This window comes from Aotus nancymaae, unplaced genomic scaffold, assembly GCF_030222135.1.
Source record: "Aotus nancymaae isolate 86718 unplaced genomic scaffold, 86718_ANA_hifiasm-v0.15.2.pri h1tg000053l, whole genome shotgun sequence".
NCBI lineage: Eukaryota > Metazoa > Chordata > Mammalia > Primates > Aotidae > Aotus > Aotus nancymaae.
This window is the reverse complement of record NW_026988467.1, coordinates 616012-636506: the sequence shown is the minus strand read 5'-3', so window position 1 is coordinate 636506 and position 20495 is coordinate 616012.

The following is a 20495-nucleotide window of genomic DNA, read 5'->3' as shown; positions in this document are numbered from 1 at the left end:
CCAGTGGTAGTCCTGCTCCCCAGCGAAGGCAGCCTGCACTCGCTGGGTGGGGGCCGCCGGGAAAGCTCCTTCAGGCATGCACAGGGCAGAAGAAGCAGGCTGGCTGGCTGGCTGGCTGTCCCCCATCTCCCCATGTCTGTGAGCCCCCTTGGGGGACAGGGACAGTTTCCTCTTCATGTCCCCACAGACAGTCAGGCTGAATTCCCAAACTGAAGAGCGAATGCCTGCCTTGGCACTCGCTCTGCCCTGGTCTCCTTTCCTTGACACTGTGTCTTCCCAGGGAGGCCCTGGTGTTCCATGCCAAGAACCAACTTGCAAGGGGCCTCCGCTCAAAGGGAGCAGACGCTGGGCCAGGGCAGCCCCACACAGGCCTCCAGGCCCATCTGTGCCACTTTTTGGGTGACTTCCTGCTGCTTCTGCTCAGGGTGCACTGGAAAGGACCTCCTACGGCTGAGCCTTGGGACCCAGAGCTCTCTCTCTTCTCTTTACCACTAAATACCCCTCCTGGTATCCCCCACACAGGTGACACGTGTCAGGTGGTTATGGGGCATGAGGGACTTGCCAGGAGGTGGCGGGCAGCAGAGGAGAGCGGGTGGAGCCCGTCGTCTCCGGCCAGCCTCAGGGGCCCCCGCCCGACCTGTCCAGTCCTGTGTGCACTTGGCCTTGGTGGGTCCTGTGTGCACTTGGCCTTGGTGGGTCCTGTGTGCACTTGGCCTTGGTGGGTCCTGTATGCACTTGGCCTTGGTGGGAGGCTGCCCTGTAGCCCCGTCCTCCTCGTCTTTTTGGAGAGATGTGCTTCCAGGAACTCCAGTGGGCACCAGCCCGGTCCCTCCCGCTTCCCCACAGCAGTACAGTCTCCCAGCCGGGGCCTGGGGCTCTGGGCACAGCTGCTCTCATGGCCAGGACCCAACTGCCCCAAGTTTGCTGCCCCTCCAGTTAGGACACTGCACGGGCCTCCGGCTTCATGTGGTCCTCAGGCAGCTCTGTCCCTCCTACCCTGGCTTCTAGGTCTGCCGGACCCCACTCGGCCCAGTGGGGCGTGGCCTCTCCAGCACCTGTCCATCCAACCTCAGTGCAGGCAAACTCAAGCCACAATGACGCCCTTGTCCTCTGGTAATTCTGCCCGGCCACGCTGTGGAATCGGTCACATCAGCGGGGGGAGGATTTGGTTTTGTAAATCACGCAGCACACATCAGCCAGCTCCCTCTACAAGGTGGCCAGGCTTGGCTCTGCAGCCTTCACTGGGGCAGTTCTGCCCCCCCAGGAGACACTGCTGGTAGTCAGGAGTCCTGCCTACTGTGGGCGAGGCTGCTGGAAACACCTGTCACCTGGATCAAGACCCCTAGGGCTGCAGGGGGGAAACCCCGGGCAGCTAAGTTGAGAGCCACCTTGCACGGTGGGGGCGAAGTGCGCCTGGCCCTCCGACCTGGACACAGCCAGCTTAGCCCAAAGTGCATTCCAGTCAGCCCCAGCTCCGGCTCCGACTCTGAACGAGATGTGCTGTGGGTAACACCCCCCAGGGGCACTGAGGAAGAACTGTGCAGACCCCCAGGCACGGTTAGTGCCTGAAGCATAGCTCACTGCTTACTACACTAGCTTATATATATAATCACACTTAGTTCCATATAATCTTTCTATATAATCATACAGGTATTGTAGTCGGAGCTGTACTGACACATTTAGTGCTAATTTGTACAATCCTTCTATGTAACCATACAGTAGTTTGTAGTAGGAGGAATGCCTAGAGCAGGCACAGAACAGAAGCAGTACATGGGAAAAGCCAGACCAGGATGAGAACCAAAGACCCAGGCGGTGGCGTCCCTGCCTGAAAGGGCACACGCTGTATGGCGGGCTTGGAGCAGGAGCCTCTCCTCCTGATAAAGGAGTTGTAGCACCTTGCATCCAGTTCCTGTGGAAAGTCGGCCTCGGGCCTGAGATCCTGGAAGTAACCGAGGGAGAAGAACCCCTCTGCTGTGACCAGTCACGGCGCCTGTACACCCTGTCAGTCTTTTCTCGCTTCTGTGCCAGCTCAAATCATCCTCCCATAAATATCTTAAGAGAAGAGCACAAGTCTGTCAGTTCCCACCGCATTGGCTGACAGTATCCTCCTGTTAGAAATCCTTTGAAGTCTGCAGCCCCCAGATAAGAAGTGTTGCGCACGACACCTGTTGCACACAGCCCACCTCCTTGCCTCGGTGACCTAATGGGGGTGGACCCCTTTTCTGTGCACAACCCTCTACTACTGCTCACAGCACGGCCCCCTACTGCATACAGCCCACCTCTCTGCCCAGGTGACAATAGGGTGGCCCCCTCGCTTGTAACTCACGTGATTAGGTATGCCCAATTACTAAGCCTATAGATGATGACCTCACTTATGACCCTTTCCCCTGCTTGTACCGAATAAATACAGACACTTCTGAGTGTTCAGGGCCTCGTCTGCCCCTGCTCACAGGCAGTATGGCCCCCCGAGTCTAGCTGCTCTTCTCCAGCTCTCCAGTGTCCTGTCTCTTTAATTCTCGGATTCTGCACCTCAGCACAGCATAAGGGACACCCCACGACCCTGTAGGGCCCACGGCTCTACAATGTGCCATAAACCCAGGCCCTGTCCTGGCTCTGCTGCCACTCACAGGGTTCTCCCAAAGGGTGGGAATCAGAGCCTGCCTCTGACAGGTGCCCACGAGGGTGACAGGTCTCCTGCCAGCCATTCGCCTGCTGTGGGACAGACATACAGACTGTGCCCTCTGAATGCCCCATCACCCACTGTGTCTTCTGCTCCTCCCCAAACTTCTGGAAGGTGGGTATTTTCCCTAGCAGATAAGGAAACCAGGTGCAGAGGGAATGTAGCCTGCCTGGGTGAGGCTGCTGGCCAGGCCCTGTCCTGACCAAGATGGCTGACCCCAAATGGCGACTCGGGGAGTGGGGGTTCTGGCCTCGGCCGGGAAAATCACCAGAAATAAGGACGCTAATCCACACGACGGTCCCCTGCGCTAAGGACAGGAGCAGCCCAGATTCATCTGGGAACCAGAGCTAAAACACCGAACTCTCGGGAGCTCCTGTGCCTGCCTCACAACGTGAACAGACGGCCATCCTTAGGATGGGGGGAGGGGACCATGCTCCACGCGTGGGCTGTGGGGACCCCGGGACACCTCCTCTCACTGCTTCACCTCCGTGCCTCAGTTTCCTCATGTGTAGGTGGAAAGTGCTTCCGACATATGGCGGTCCTGTGGGTCAGAGACGGCCCCTGGAGAGCCAGCGCCCTCAGGGAGGCCGCCCAGCAAGGGTTTCTCCCCAGTGTCCAGCTGGGGAGACCCATCTCACCCTCCAGCTGACTTGGATCTGACTTCTTCCAGGAAGCGCCCAAGACGTCTCCCTTCCAGTGGGGCTGGGGTGGGTGGGGAGTGCCCAGCTTCGGCCCAGGCTCCTGCTCTGGACAGTGCCTTGCTTCTCACCCTGTTCCCCTCTGCAGGCTGTGGGCATGGCAGAGCAGGGACCACGTCTGTCTGGCACACTTGTGGGTCAACATCTTCTAACTCCTCCACATGCCTATTATTCCCATTTTACGGATCAGGAAACCGAGGCCGGAGAGCTGAAGTCACTTGCCTTAGTTCACAAAGAGCCAGCATGTGAGCCTGGAACCCGCACAGCTGGGCACTACAGCATGGAGGGGTCAGGGCCCGCAGCCACACATGGCACCTGGACCCTCCTGCTGGTCCCAGCCAGGCCCGCATGCACCTCTAAGCCCCCATGGTAGGCAGTGTGCAGACCGTTCCCCTCAAAGACACAGGAAAGGCTCAGGCCTTGACTCAGGTCAGATGCAGAGGCCACCAAGCCCTGTCCTGGCTGCCCCTCCCTCGGTCCCCCCACCTCATGCTGAGCGCTGGGCTGAGGCCCCCACACTCACTGAAATCTCAAAAAGGAGCCTTGTTCCCATTTCACAGATAGAGAAACAGGCTGAGCTGCTAAGACAAGCCGGAGGCTCCCGGGTAGGTGGGACACACCCGGCGCCCCTCCCTGCCTCCCTTTTCAGGGGAGACAAAGCAGGTCCCTCCCTGTCACCGCCCACCAAGTCCACGGGGTGGGGGAAGGGCGTGTGGTTTTGGTTGGTCCTGGGTGTAGGGGGGTCTTCGTTCTTGGAGCTTTTCTGAACTCCGGGGGCCAAAGCAGGTTTGGGCGGCAGATTCTCAAGAGCTCCCGGGAGGGTCGTTCCGCTCCGCCCCCCACCGCACCCTCCTTCAAACTCCCCGGAGCTTCCAGAGTCCTCGGTGCTCAAGGGTGAGCCCAGGTTCCGGCTGCACGAAGTTTTCCTTCAGGAAGAGGAAGCGGCCGCTGGGGTTGAGAGAGGGCGGCGAGCGGGCGGGCAGGGGGCGCCCGGCGGAGCCGCTGGAGGGTCGCGAGGTTGCGGCGGATCCCGGGGCGGGGCTTGCGGGAAAAGCGGAGGGAGGAGAGACGCCCCGGGTTCCCCGCGCCTCCCCCAGACTTAGCCCCGTCCCCCGTCCCCCGGCTCCCCCAGACTTAGCCCCGTCCCCCGTCCCCCGGCTCCCCCAGACTTAGCCCCGTCCCCCGTCCCCCGGCTCCCCCGTCCCCCGGCTCCCCCGTCCCCCGTCCCCCGTCCCCTGTCCCCCGGCTCCCCCGTCCCCCGTCCCCCGTCCCCCGTCCCCCGTCCCCTGTCCCCCGGCTCCCCCGTCCCCCGGCTCCCCCGTCCCCCGTCCCCCGTCCCCTGTCCCCCGGCTCCCCCGTCCCCCGGCTCCCCCGTCCCCCGTCCCCTGTCCCCCGGCTCCCCCGTCCCCCGGCTCCCCCGTCCCCCGTCCCCCGGCTCCCCCGTCCCCCGTCCCCCGTCCCCCGTCCCCCGTCCCCTGTCCCCCGGTTCCCCCGTCCCCCGGCTCCCCCGTCCCCCGTCCCCCGTCCCCCGGCTCCCCCGTCCCCCGTCCCCCGTCCCCCGTCCCCCGGCTCCCCCGTCCCCCGGCTCCCCCGTCCCCCGTCCCCCGTCCCCCGTCCCCCGGCTCCCCGGTCCTCCAGGCTCACCTGCGCCGCGGAGCGGAAGGGCGGCGGGGCGCGGCGGTGCAGCCTCCGGCGCCCGGTCCCGTCCGGTCCTGCAGCCGCCTCGCTCCTGCGGCCGTGCGGTCCCGCCCGGGTCGCCTTCCCAACTTCCTGCGCGGTCTGGCGGGAGGGCGGCGGCTGCGGCCCCGCAGGTGGGCGCTGGGCGGGCGAGGCGGCTCCGGGTCCGAGGCCTCGGGCGGGGAGGGGCGGGGAGGGGAAGGGCGGAGGGGGCGGGGCGCGCCCAGGGCACCTGTGGCTGCGCCGCCCGCGTCACAGGTCACAGCCCCACCTGGGCCGGCCGGAGCCCACGTGACCGGCCGGACTTGCTCGCGCCTCCTGACTCCCGCCGAGCCACCGCCCCCCTGTGCCCGCGCCCTCCCTCGACCCCCACCCGAGGCCGGCGCTGGAGTTACCTCCCCGGCGCCGTGGAGCGGCTCGGCTCCCTCCAGCGTCGCTCTCCTTCCAGGCCCCGCCCCACCGCCTCCTCCAGGAAGCCTTCCCGGAAGGAGACCAGCCTGCAGAGACCCGATGTTTGCTGTAAAAAGGCCCGGCCCTCTGGATTCTTGGAAGCCAGGCGGCCAAGGACAGCCAAGAGCGCACAAGGCACTCTGGCCACCTTCCTGGTGTGGTCGAGTCGCCGTCATCCCCGCTACACAGAGGAGGACCCTGAGTCCTGGAAAGGAAGGCGCTCGCCGGCGTGCACGGGGCTGAGCCTGCACTCCCGAGCCTGGCCTTGCCTTGCTCTGCCTGCTGGGAACGCGGGTGAAGATCAGGGAGGGCCCGGGGCAGAGGCTGCAGCTGCCCCCAGGCTGGGGGTTCAGGAATCAGGCTCCTGGTGCTGTGGGAGGGGCGGGGCTTGGCCGGCCAGGAATGTGACCTGAGGTCCCAGGGCCCAGCCCCATTTCTGACCTGTCTCCACCGTCCCTTTTTCAGGAAAGGCCTGTTGCCAAAGGCTTCTGTGTGAACATCCACACTGGGCTTTGGGTCAGCTTCCACCAGCATCCCTCACTGACCCCAGGCCTCGGGGCATGGGCCGGGCACCGGTGGGCCAGCCAGAGGGCACTGGCCACCCTTCTCCCAGCACCTGCCTCCCTGGGCTGGGTGGCCGTTAGATCCCGTTGCAGGGTGAGGAGGCTCCGCAGGCTCTGGGGCTGTCACTTGGCATTTTCTCAGGTGTCATGGCTAGAGGGGCGGCCTGCCTGGCGCTCACCTGCACTGGTCACCCCACCCACAAGTCCCTCAATGTCTGCCCTGTGGCAGGGGCTGCCTGGGTGTCAGGTGCCACCTGAGCAGGGCACAGGCTGGCCTCAGGGATGGGTCCAATGGGCCGTCTGTTCCTCTGGGGGAATGACAGAGGAGCTAAAAGCTGACCCCTGTGGGCTGCAGCCTCTACCTGAAGCCACCTGTGGGGAGGTTCCACCTCCAGCAGCTCCTGGGAAAAGCGGGTGGCTGCTGCCCCCCTGAGTCCTTGATGGGTACTGCACTGACAAGACCTACCCTGCAGGAGGGAGCTGGGGTGTCTAGAGCCTTGACCCGTGAGGACTGGGGTGCAGTGGGGTCACTGAGACCCAGTGCGGGGACGGGAGCCTTGCACCAGGCCACTCAGCAGGGACAGAAGCCTTGCACCAGACCACTCAGTGGGATCCAGTTTCCCGACACCCACTGAGTGCTTTCCCATAAAACCCTCTGAGAAGCTGCCTCTGGGTTGCCCTGCACCCCACACCTTCTGTCCAGCCCCTGCCTGGCCCCTCCAGCCACCTGGGGTCTGGCTCTGTCTCTCCATGTCCTGCTGGCTCCCAGAGGCCACTCTGTGCACTTGGGACAGTCCCCTTGCTGGCGATGTCCCCTGAGCTGGTGGCTGGACCTCTCTCTGCCTCTGTCACCTCTGCTGTAAATGAGGGCCTGACGATGACACGGGAGACCACCCTGGCACGAGGCCCAAGGGAGAGGCTGGGAGGAACGGGCTTGGAGACCTAAGGGGCTGCAAAGAGAAAGCGCCCAGGGAGGCATGCCAGCCAGGTAGGCCTGTGGCACGCTCTGCACCGCTGTGCTGGGACCCAGAGCCTGTGGCTCAGCGTGTTGCCCTGGGGGATTCCCCTCCCATGTCGCCGGCAGGGGAGAAGATGTGGGTCCCCGAAGCCTAACAGCCACCGAGCGTTACTACAGGGTGGGCAGCACTTGTTACCTGCAGGAGCCTAGCTCCTTCCCTGCGACTCGAGGTGGCCTGAGCTCCTGCAGGCCTTGCTGTGAGTTTTCCAAGCTTTTGCTCAGCCACGGGGCCACAGCGCGGACAGCCTGTGGCCTTAGGTGGTGCCTGAAGCCAGCAGCCCCTCGGGAGGCCTTTTCCTTGACCTTCCCAGGTGCCCAGGGCTGAGGGTGGACTGAGGCTGCGGGGTGAGTTTGTCCTCCCTGCTGGGCCGAGTAGGCAGAGCTCCCACCTGCTGTCTTCCCTCCCTGGGGTCCTCAGGAGCACACGGGGTGGAGGGAAGGCCATGACAGCCCTCCGTCCTCAGGTCCTCAATGCTGGGCTGCCCTGTTAACCACTGCAGTTTCGTGGGTGTCCTGTCCCACCTGTGCAGTGGGAAAAAAGGCTGTGAGTGGGGTTGAGGACAGAGGTGCTTCTGTGCTGGTGGGCGGGGCCCATGGCTGGGGTGTCCAGCAGGTGGGTGAGGGGCGGTGAGGGAACCGGGGCTGGTGGACAGGAGGTTGGGTTTAGGGAGCAAATACCTCTCCGCCTTGTACCCTAAAATAGTGAGGGTCATTACTTCCCGTGAAGCACCCACTGTGTGCCCAGCCTCACTCTGGCCCTTGCCTGCATCACCCTACTGAATTCTCACGGAAACCCCTCAGATGTCGTCTCGTCCATTTAACTGAGAGGAGAAATGTTTTGCCCCTTGTTACCTGGCTGGTAAGTGGCCCAGCCGCAGTTAGAGCCAAGGTCTGTCTGACACCACAGCCCAGGATGCCTAGTCATCATGAGGGACCATTTCAGGTCTCGAGACGTGCATGTCACTCAACAGATACCAAAGCAACCCCATGTATCTTCCCCAAGCTGAGAATTTAAAACATGTCAGGTGTTTTGGCCATGATGAAGTAGTCGATACCAGACTCGTCTGTCACCACAAACAACTCGAAAATGGAACAAAAAATACGAGAAACAACTGTTTCTAACATTGGACAACAGGTGGCGGAGACAGAAATTTCTGTGAGAAAGAAGCGAATAAGCCTTTGGCTAAGAAGCCTGGTGGCCTCACTGGGCTGCGGGGACAGAGTTGGGAAGCCAAGGAGGCCGAGGGCTGCAGAGAGAGTCCTGGAGAGGAGGCAGCAGTGCAGGGGAGCCCCCCCAAATCTCTGCCGGGGTCCACTTGAGCCTTTGGCTGAATACTGAGCTGTGCATAAGCAGGGTGGGATACCATGAAGCCAGGGACCAGCGGTGGCCAGGGGGCTGTGTGGGCAGAGCGTCTGTCAGAGGTCACACCAGGCCAGGGGATGCTGGAACGCCCGCTGCCGGGAAGGAAGAGCCCTCGTTGACCTCAGCTACTTAGGAGTCTGAGGTGAGACGATTGCTTGAGCCTGGGGAGCTCAAGGCTCCCGTGAGCCGTGATCGAGCCACGGTACTCCAGCCTGAGTGGCAGACCAACACTCCGTCTCAAAAAACAACAGCTGAAAAATTTCTACATATGATAAAGTCAGATCCAAGAACCTCAAAGTGACATAGAATAATACAGAGGAGTCAAAGCAGCGTCTGTACGAAGCAGAGCACACCACAGCCCCTCATCACGAAAGGGCTGAAAACAGCAACAGAGGGAAAAAGTCTCGACCACCCAGAATATTCAGTAGATACCAAAGAAGGCCGTGTCCCAGGGGAAGTGCTGAAGTAATTCCGGGGTGACAGCTCCTCTAGACCTGACCTAACGAAGGTTCAAAGCATGCCCTGAAAGGACCAGGTGGATCCTCAAGTGAATTAACTGCCTATCAGCATAAAGCTCAACATTCTCGAAAAGGAGGCCAATAAAATCCAGAAACAAACAATTTGACATTGACAACCTCCAGCACCCAATGCAAAGCTGCGAGACCTGTGAAGAAGCAGGAACCAGAACCTGTGACAAATAACTAGGAACAAAATCGGCCAATAGACACAGACCCAGAAATGACACGGACAGCAGGATTTGCAGAGAAGGCATTTAAAACAGTGATCAAAAATACCCGCAAGGATCAGCTGGGCATGGTGGCGCACACCTGTAATCCCAGCACTTTGGAAGGCTGAGGTGGTGAATTGCTTGAATCCAGGAGTTCAAGGCCAGCCTGGGCAACATGGTGAAACCTCATCTCTACAAAAAATAAATAAATTAGCTGGGCGAGGTGGCATGTGCCTGGAGTCCCAGCTACTCAGGAGACTGAGGTGAGAGGATCCCTTGAGCCCAGGAGTTTGAGGCTGCAGTGAGCGGAGCTCGCACCACTGCACTACACTCTATCCTGGGCCCTGTTTAAGAAAAATGTATGTGTATGTGTGTGTGTGCATGTGCATGTGTGTGCGTGCGTGTGTGCATGTGTGTGTGCACGTGCACGTGTGTGTGTGTGTGTGTGTGTGTGTATCCCTCAAGGATTTACAGGAAACCATGACCGTAGTCAAAGGACAGATGGAAAGTATAGTAATGGATCAAATGGAAATTCTAAGGATGAAAATATACAGTGTATGAAACCAAAACTCTACTGATGAGATTAACAGCAGATTAAACTACAGAGGAAAATGATCAGTAAACTTGAAGCCAGGACAATACATGTTATTGAAATTGAAGCACACAGAGGAAAAACCTAGGGAAGAGAAATACACAGCCTTGATGACCTGTGAGGCAGTATGAAGCAGTCTAACAACATGTGTGATTGGAGGCTCAGAAAGGGACGACGGGGGAGGGGAGAAAATCTATTTTAAAAAGTGGCTGGGTGCAGTGGCTCACGCCTGTAATCCCAGCACTTCGGAAGACTGAGGTGGGCAGATCACTTGAGGCCAGGAGCTCGAGACCAGCCTGGGCAACATGGTGAAACCCTGTCTCTACTAAAAATACAAAAATTAGCCAGGCATGGTGGTACGTGCCTAGTCCCAGCTACTTGGGAGGCTGAGGTGGGAGGATCGCTTGAGCCCAGGGAGGTCGAGGGTCCAGTGAGCCCTGATTAAGCCATTGTACTCCACCCTGGGTGACAGACCAAGACTCTGCCTTAAAAAAGAAGAAGAAGAAAGAATGGCTGAAAATTTTCCAAATATGATAAAAACTGGTAGATCCACAGATCCAAAGGCCTTATAACAAAGATGTCAGCGCAGCATCCGTACAAAGCAGATCACACCAAGTTACCTCATAATGAAATGGCTGAAAACCAGTGACAGAGGGAAAAATCTTAAGGGAATAAAGACAGAAATAAGTGCTGGCTTGTCATCAGAAACACTGAAAGCTGAGAGTTAGAACAACATCTCTAAAGTGCTGAAAGAAAACAAACTGTCAACCAAGATGTCCATTTCCCATGAAAATATCCTTCAAAAATGAACATAAAATAAAGACATGTTAAGGCAAAAGCTGAGAAAATTCATCACCAGTAGACCTACACTATAAGAAATGTCAAAGGAATCTTTTCAGGGCAAAAGAATATGATAGCAAATAGAAGTTCAGGTCTGCACAAGGAGTAGAAACCCACTGGAAATTGCTAACACGTCAATAAATGTGAGAGACTTTTTTCTGTGCTTCAAAACATTTCTTTAACAGATCAGAGACTAATGTGAAAATAATGACAGTGCATCATCAAATTTATATGTAAAAGTGAAATATATTAGACAGTTGTGAGTTTATTAAAAGCACAAAAGCCAGGAAGAGAGAATAGAAATATACCAGAGTAAATAAAGTCTGTGTATATTACAGTGAGTAGAATATCACTTAAAGACAAATAATGATAAAGGCAAATAGTGAAAACCTTAGATCAGACACTAAAAATTAAGATGAAGAGCTATAGCTAATAAGCCCAGAGAGAAGAGAAAATTCAATCCTAGAAAATACTAATCCAAAAGAAGGCAGGGAAAGAGAAAAAAAAAAGACAAAAAACAGACCTGACAAATAGAAAACAAATAGCAAGACGGTAGCCTATATCTAACCATATCAATAATTATATTAAACGTAAATGGATTAAACACACCAATTAAAAGATAGAGATTGTCAGACTGGATAAAAAGCAAGACCCAATGCCGTGATGCTTACCAGGGTGACTCAAATATGAAGACACAGGAGGAGAGTAGAGGGCAAGTGAAGGTCACGCATGCCAATGCTAGTCAGAAGGAAGCAGGCATGGCTACACTAATATTAGACAAAAGCAGATTTCAGAATATCACCATGGGGAAAGGGACAGTTCGTAATGGTGAAGGATTCAGTCGGTCAAGAGACAGTCCTAAGCATGTATGCACGTAATGAGAGAGTTTCAAAATACGTGCAAGAGCAGATGGCCCCTGAGCAAATGAAAGGAGACCAGACCCACAGTCATAGTTGGAGATTTCAGCACTTGCTCTCAACAACAGATAGGACACTAGAGCGAAAGATCACAAGGGTACATACAGCACCTGACCGACACTGTCAACCAGCTTGATCTAATTGACATTTATAGAGCACAACGCCCAGCAACTCCAGAACTCTCATTCTTTTCAAGTATACATGAAATACACACCAAGACAGACCATGTATATGTTAGGCCATAAAACATGCCTGCATGCATTTAAAATGACTGAAATACCACAGAGTATGTTTTGTGACAACTCAATTAGAAACCAGTTGCAAAATGCTATCTGAAAAATTCTTAAATATTTGAAAATTAAACAATGTACTTTTAAGCAACCTAATGGTCAAAGAAGGAATTGCAGGAGAAATTAGAAAATATTTGAACTGAATTGTACTGAAAATACATAATTTCAAAATGTGTGGAGTGCCCCTCACGTGTGCTTAGAGGGAAACCGATGGCTTTGAATGCTTTTTAGAGAAGAAGACATGCTTAAAATTGATCTAAGGTTTCATCTTTAAATGAAAAAAAAGATTAGTGCAAATTAAAGCCAAAGTAAATTAAATAATAAACCAATGGAAGTCAGTACCACGGGAAACAATGGAGAAAAACCAATAAAATAAAAGGCCGTCTTTTAAAAGATTGATAAAATTGATAACCCTAGATTATGAAAGAAAGAGATAAGGTTCAAATTACCAATATCAGGAAAGAAAGACGGCCACCACGACTGATCCCGCAGATGTTAAAATGATAAGAAAATATTCGGGCCGGGCGCGATGGCTCACGCCTGTAATCCCAGCACTTTGGGAGGCCGAGGCGGGGGGATCACGAGGTCAAGAGATCGAGACCATCCTGGTCAACATGGTGAAACCCCGTCTCTACTAAAAATACAAAAAATTAGCTGGGCATGGTGGCGCGTGCCTGTGATCCCAGCTACTCAGGAGGCTGAGGCAGAATTGTCTGAATCCAGGAGGCGGAGATTGCGGTGAGCCGAGATCGCGCCATTGCACTCCAGTCTGGGTAACAAGAGCGAAACTCCATCTCAAAAAAAAAAAAAAAAAAATATTCTGAGTAACCTTTTGCCAATAGATTCAGTCACTTAGATGAAATGGCCACGTTCCTTAAATGACACAAATCATCCAAACTGCCATAAAAACAAATAGAAAATTGAAATAGCACGGTATCTACTGAAGACATACAATTTTAGATTTTATTTCTTATTACTATTGTGTTTTGAGGCAGAGTCTCACTGTGTCACCCAGGCCAGAGTGCAGTGGCACGATCACAGCTCACTGCAGCCTTGACCTCCCAGACTCAAGCAGTCCTCCTCCTACCTCAGCCTCCCAAGTAGCTGGGACCACAGGTGTGCACCACATCCAGCTAATTTTAAAATGTTTTGTAGAGACGGGGTTATGCCATGTTGCCCACGCTGGTCTCAAACCCCTGAGCCCAAGTGATCTGCTGGCCGCAGCCTCTCAAAGTGCTGGGATTACAGATGAGAGCCGCTGTACAGGGCCTGTGTTTTATTTTGTTATGCCTAAAGTTATGGTAAGAATTCTTTTTTCTTTTTAAGTGGGGAGACACACAGTCTTGCTCTGTCACCCAGGCTGGAGAGCAGTGGTGAGATCTTGGCTCCCTGCAACCTCCGCCTCCTGAATTCAAGTGATTCTCCTGCTGGTCTTGAACTCCTGACCTAGTGATCCACTTGCCTCGGCCTCTCAAAGTGCTGGAATTACAGGTGTGAGCCACCACACCTGGCCAAGAATTCTTAATTAAAAAAAAAAAACAACTTTACACAAAGAATACTCCAGGCCCTCATGACATCACGGGTGAATTCAGTTGAACATTCAATCAAAAGGAAGAAATAATACCGATTTTGCATCACCTCTTTCCGAAACTTGAGGAAGAAGAAACATTTCTCAGCTCATTTCATGAGGCCAGTATTGCCTTAACACCAGTCTAAAAAGTCACAAGAAAATAAAATTATAGACTGATATTCCTCATGGATATAGCTACAGAAATACTTTATATTAAATCGAATCCAGCTGTGATATAATGAACAGCATCTCACGAGTGAGGCTTGTCGTAGAAATGCAAGGTTTGCCATTTGAAAATCAGTCAGTGTAACTTGCCACATTAACAGCCAAGGAGAAAAATCATATAACTTTTCAATAAGTGAAGAGGAAGCATTTGACCCAACCCAATACCTGTGGAAATAAAAATCTGATGTAGAAACCAAAGGTCAGCTGCTCAGTGCTGCAGAGGCCCCGAGAGCGCACGGCAGCCCTAACGCTGGAGAGTGGATGACTTGCTCTTTGGGACCGTGAGCCTGGCAAGGAGTACTCAGCACTGCCACTCGGCGTCAGCCTGACTTGCACAGTGAGGTGACAACAGAAGGTACAACAGAGGACGTAGGCTGGGCGTGGTGGCTCCTGTCTGTAATCCCAGCGCTTTGGGAGACCGAGGTGGGCGTATTGCTTGAGGTCAGGGGTTTGAGACCAGCTTGGCCAACATGGTGAAACCCTGTCTGTACTAAAAATACAAAAATTAGCTGGGCATGGTGACAGGTGCCTGTAATCTCAGCTACTCAGGAGGCTGAGGCAGGAGAATATCGCGTGAACCCGGGAGGTGGAGGCTGCAGTGAGATCATGCCACTGCACTCCAGCCTGGGTGACAGAACGAGACTCCATCTCAACAAACAAACAAAAACAGATGATGTAGCAGTGACTCTCTGTCTCGTTCTCTCTCTCCTCTGTCTGTGTCATCTCTGCAGATGACCCGCATGTGATTTAGAGGACCCTGAAGCCTCTAGGACCACACATACGATTGGAGCCGACCGTCCTCACTCTTCACCCCCTCTGACCCCCAGCCCACCACCTCCCTTTCTTCCTACTGGAAACCGAGCCTCGGAATTTGGCATTTGTCCATCTCATACCACGTTTCTGTTTCCCTGCTACAGGCACACATAACCATCAACGCCTACAGCTCGGTGTGTTTTTGAACTCTCTGAATGGTATCAAGCAGAAAGTCTGCTCAGAAGCTCCTCGCTGACTGGGAGGGGCTGGAAGTAGGCGTGCCCCGAAGGCCTGAGGCCAGGCAAGGCTGGAGCCCACAGCACTGGCCCTCGGCAAAGCCACAGGCCCTTTCTGCTCCTTGCCACCCACCCTTCCTCCCCGCCCCATGCCCCCAGTCTCGAGAGCCCGCTGGGCTTGCTGCTGGTCAGCTTGGCCTTAGTGGGGGAGGGGCCTCTCCAAGGGAGGGCTGGCTGGTTGGCCTAGGAGTGTGTGTCTGGGGGCGGGGGCAGCCTGGGTGCGACGCGCTGCCTTCAGCTGTGCCAGGACCTCCGGGAATGGTGGCTCCGTGATAGACCCCAGCCTTAAAGTGGGGGTGGAAGGGACACAGTTTTTGACAAATGAGGTTACTGGGGGCACCATTTACGTGCAATAAAATAACCCTTTGAAAATGTACAGTGAGATGAGTTTTAATGAACGTCTAACTGTGTAACCACCATCATGATATAGAACGCGTCCGTCACCCTGTCCGTCACCCTGGAAGCCTTGCCATGCCCGTGGCAGCCCGTCCCCTGCCCCGTGCCCCTATCCTGTAGCTTTGCCTTTTCCACATGGCAGTTGCACAGAACGATCCAGCACGTGGCTCCCTTCACCGGGACACTGGCTTAGAGATTCAGCCACGCGGCTCTGGGGCCTGCAGCAGTGCCTGTCCCGCCATTGCCGAGCGGCCTTCCTTCCAGCGGAGGCACCACTGTTTCCAGAGGCGAATGCATCAAAGCCAGACCATGCGCAGAACCAGAACGCACTCAGCAAAGCCGCCCACCTGAACAGACCTCGCCAGAGGGCCAGGAAGCCGTGGGGAGATGCTCCACGTGGCAGCATCAGGGGCCTGCAGATCAAAGCACCCGTGCGACGCTGCTACACGCCTGTCAGCACGGCCCAAATCCAGAACACAGACGATGCCAGGTGCTGACGAGGGTGGGAAGCAGCAGGAGCCCCCCTTTCCGACGCAAAACGGTGCAGCCATTCTGGAAGAGTTCGGTGTTTTCTTACAAAGGTCAACACACCTTTATCACATGACATGGAAATCACATCCTACTAAAAATACAAAAATTAGCCAGGCATGGTGGAGCGTGGAGGCTGAGGCAGGAGGAGCACTGGAATCTGGGAGGCAGAGGCTGCAGTGAGCCGAGATCACACTGCTATACCGCTGCACTCCAGCCTGGGCCACAGAGCGAGACTTCCTCTCAAAAAGAAAAAAAAAAAGAAAGGAAAAAACGAAGATACATGAAGGCACCTTAAATGTATGTTTCTGAGTGAGAGAGGCCAGTCTGAAAAGGCTCCACGCCGTGATTTCCGTGACGTGGCGTCCCGGCCGGGGCAACGCTGTGAAGACGTGAAGGGCTGGGTTGCTTAAGCTGCGGGAGGGAGAGATGGAGAGGCAGAGCCGGGAGGATTTAGGGGCAGTGAAACCCTCTGTATGATGCTGATGGGGTGGACGCACGCCCTTCCATGTTAGCCAAAACCCACAGAATGTCCACCAAGAGTGAGCCCCGGTGGGGACTGTGGGTGAGGCCACGTGGGTGCAGGCTCACGTGGAGATGAAGGCACACTCTGGTGCGGGACGGTGACAGTGGGGGAGGCTGAGTGTGTGTGGGGGCTGGGAGCGCATGGGCCATCTCTGCACCTACTGATCAATTTTGTTGTGAACCTCAAACTGCTGTAGTAATGAAACATTATTAAAAAACAAAAGAACTCTGGCCCACAGTCTGCAGCAGTGAACACACTAACACCTGCGGCAGCCAGCCCCAGGTGGCCCGCACCTGATCGGCGACCGACGGCGTCCCTAACTCTCGTCCCCACTTCCAACTCCAAACAGGCCCTCCCTAATCCCAGCCCGGAAGGATGCCTGCTTCTGGTCCGCCTCCAGCTCCTCAGGCCAGCAGCCTCCGTCGGGGCTTACCTGAAGGCTTCCCCTCTGAGGCTTGCCACTCCCCTGCCTGGGAGGCTTTGCCAGGCAGGCAGCGGTGGCTGACCCCCTTGCTGCAGCCAGCTCTGAGTGAGTGGCCTCCACCGCTTCTCGTTTGGGAGGTCTTTGTTCCTTTCCAAAGTTCATGCAGGCACCAGCGCTGGACATTCGGGCCCTTGCCAGCTTGGGGCCGTGATAGGCAGGCTGCCGTGGAGCTGGCGCACGGCTCTTACGTGGATGACTGCCGGCCGTTCGCTGCGTCGTGAAGCTGGACCCCGCTCTGTCCTGCCTCTCCGGCTTCCTGGAGCCTCCAGGTGGCCTGATGGTCTCAGGAATCCAGGACCACAAACCCCGTCGTGGGACGGAGGAAGAGCCGGCTTCCTCCCTCGGGGTCTTGGGTGGCCTCAGGGCCTCTTGGGGGTTGGCGTCATGCCCTGGCCCACTGCTTGTCATCTCAGAATTTCTTTCTTATTCCCTGGAACTGGGGGAGTGAATTCCATCCGGCTTCCCTGTCCTGAACGAGGACCAAGGCTTGTGGGAGAGGTTGTCCGGCCGTGGAGGGCCTGGAGCCTTCCACCAGCAGGGCTGGCGGCCAGGCTCCGGGCTGGCGGTGGCCTCTCTCCCAGAGCCCCCTCGAGCTACCTTTGGGGTTCACGCCTTTCTCTGGCCCCCCTGTCGGCACAAAAGCCACCCTCGCGCCGGCCATTTTACCCCAAATGAGGACACGATTTGTGGAAGACTTTTGCTGCCATGAGAATTAAGGTTAATGCTTCTCAAAATAGCTTCTCTGCAAATAACTGACAAGCTCACTTGGCCCAAAACGCATCTGAAGGGGAATGAAAAAGCATGTCTTTTCCCAGAAAACAGATTCCTCATTGACACATTTTTTTTCTCCTGTTGATTTTTCCCTGTTTCCAAAATGGAGCCTTTTCCCTCCGTCTTTTCTGCGAGGAGCTGCCGCAGGAACACAAAGTCCGCTTGTCAGCAAGACTCTGTGAGTCTCTGTTCGCCTTCCCTCTGGGGTCACCCGAACAATAGGGCCATTATCAGAGCGCTCCCTTATGCCACAGATTTTTCCTCCCCGCTCCAGGGCTAACGAGGAGAAGTTTGCCAGGCTGAACAAAGATGGGAAGGGTTTTCACTCGCATGGAGCCCCAGCGTGGCCAGCTCCAGGGAAGGGCCGTGACGGGGAGGGTGGTACTGTCACTCGATTGCTGTGAGTGACTTTTGGGAGCAGGCCCATCCATCAGTTCTGTGATTCACATGATTTTTCCTCTGAGAGCGGAAATGTGTTTCCCAGAGAGAAGGCTTTCAAGCTGTCTCTGGGCCTCGGGCTCCCCAGGGCCAAGCCACATCTGACCCACGGGGCTTAAGGTCTCACGGCCGCTTTGTCGAGCACCTCGGGAAGGGAGGGAGCCTGGAAACAGTGAAACGCCCTGCACCCCGACCCCCACCCCCCCCCCCCCGGCCCCGCACTGCGGAAACTTCCTGTGGTGGTGTTTAGAACATAAAAACGCTCAACACCCCAGGCTGGGGGCTGGGATCTTGTTCTGAGGTCAGCCTCTGTGTGTGCTCTTTTGGCCACAGCCAGGAGCTGCTGTTGGGGACCCCAGACCCCCGCTTCCTGTTACCTTCATCAGAGCCTGCTCTGGCCCCTCGGTGGACTTGGGAGGCCCTGGCGACCCCAGAATCCATGCTGAGCAGTGGCCCTCACGGCAAAACACTGACTCCCTCATCCCTTCATTCATTCAGGCCGGCAGCCTTCTCCCAAGCATGGGCCCCAAGCCAGGCCTTGGGGACGGAGAGATGAACCAGGGAGCGCCCAGGGGTCCTCACAGCCCCCAAGTCCAGGGCCTATGCTAGTTTGGACTCAGTGGACGGAGGCCAGGGGGTCCTCTGGTGACCTGGGGTCTGAAGGTGCTGGTCTGTGGGGGGCTCAGGATCCTTGAGCACTTCGGCTGCGCTGGAGGAAGGTGAAATATTTCCCTGCCCGTCAAGAAGCTGCCTGCAGCTACCTCTCCTCACGCATGTGGGAAGGGTAAGTAGGGGGTTTTGTCAGGCAGGCAGCCCAGAGCTCTTGCCGTGAGGAAGAGGCGCTGCCCAGCCCCGTCCCGTGTGGTCCGGCAGGTGGGGAGGATCTGTTGCTGGTGTGGGTCTGGGAGTTCAGGGCTGCCCGCTGGGGGCATGGAGGGGTCAGGGGTAGGGAGTGGGGCGGGGCAGCTCAGGCAGGGGAGATGGGAATAGGCACGGCCAAGGCGGTAGCTGTGGTGGGCTGAAGTGGGCAGCTGTCAGGCATCATAAACGTCAGTTTTATAATCAGCCTGGGCCACTCTCTGGCAGGGGCCCTCAGAAGAAGATGCTGCTGAGAGACGCTCGAGGGCCCACGGTGTTGACTCCGAAGCGTAGCTGTTGACTACATGTGGGTAATGACCGCCCGCTCCCCAAAACCCCAGCCTGGCCTGTGTTCCAGGTGCTGGGGGGTAAGGGAGGGGAGGGGTGGAGGGGCACAGCTCCAGAGGCCTGGCCCACCAGAGACATTCAGGAGGGAGCCCAGGAGACATTAGAGGCCCTGGCGGTGGTGAGGGTGGGAGGCCTGGCCAGCCTGGAGGCTGCAGGCCTAGGGACCTCCTGGGTGACATCAGTTAACCTCTGTGTCAGCAGAGAGCCAGTCGGACCTGCGTGGGTGAGACGGTTTGGGGCAGTCCTGGCTGGGAGGCCGGGCTTTTGAGGGTTACCCACCCTAGGCTTCTGGGTCAGGGCAGAATCGGGGTGGAAGATGGAGCCTCTCCTGGAGGCAGGAGGGCCCCAGGAAGGAATCCAAGGGCACCTGGGCGGGGAGGGAGACCAGAGACGCCCGAGGGGCCTGAGTCTGCACCAGCCCCGGCCTCTGCTCACCCTGCACCCCACAGGGCTGTCCCCTGTCAGGCAGCTTCAGGCCGTGTGAAGTGCGGGCGGACGCAGCTTCCAGGGAGGCTGGTGGGGTGGGGGCACGCTTAGGAAAGAGGTCCCCAAACCCCGGGCTGTGGGCCAGGACCAGTTCACAGCTTGTGAGGAACCGGGCTGGGGTGAGCAGCGGGTGAGGGAGCGAAGCCTCCTCCGTACCGACACCCGATCCCCATCACCGGCCTCACCGCCTGAGCTCCGTTCCCGTCAGATCAGTTGGTGCTGGAGATTCTCACGGGAGCTCGCACCCTGCTGTGAACCGCGCTTGCGAGGGAGCCACGCTCCTTATGAGAATCTAATGCCTGATGATCTCTCTCCGTCTCCATCACCCTCAGATGGGACCGTGTAGATGCAGGAAAACGAGCTCAGGACTCCCACGGATTCTACACTGCGGTGAGTTGTAGAATTGTTTCGTCACATCCGGTGACGTAATCACAGGAATAGAGAACACATTAAATGTAACGCTCCTGAGTCATCCCCAAACCATCCCTCCCTGGGCCACGGAAAAACGGGCTGCCACGAAACCGGTGCCTGCTGCTAAAAAGCGTGGGGACTGCTGCTGTGGAAGATGGGTTCCCCCAGCACCTCCAGGAGGGAAGGCTGCATCCCCAGGAGGCCTGTGGGGTGGGCCCTGGGTCCCCGGCACCTGGAGGCGGGGACAGCTGGGGGACATGCCGGAGACTGCTGCATCTGGAGGCCCGTCCTGCTTTGGGGAGAGACACACTGCAGGTCACCGTGGTCGCTGAGGGGCCATCCAGGGAGTTGATGCCTTCCTGAGCTTGTTCTTTTCTGGAAAATGGGAATAGCCAGGAGCCTGCCCTGGACGGTGGAGGGAGCAAAGCTCCCTGGGCATCAGGGCCTGGCCCCCAGGGAGCAAAGCTCCCTGGGCATCAGGGCCTGGCCCCGGGACCCCTAAGTCAAGGCCAGGGAGAGCCTGGACCTCGACCGAGCCCCAGCTCGCTTCTCCTCTCCCTTCCACAGGCCTGGGGCCTCTCCCTCAATGA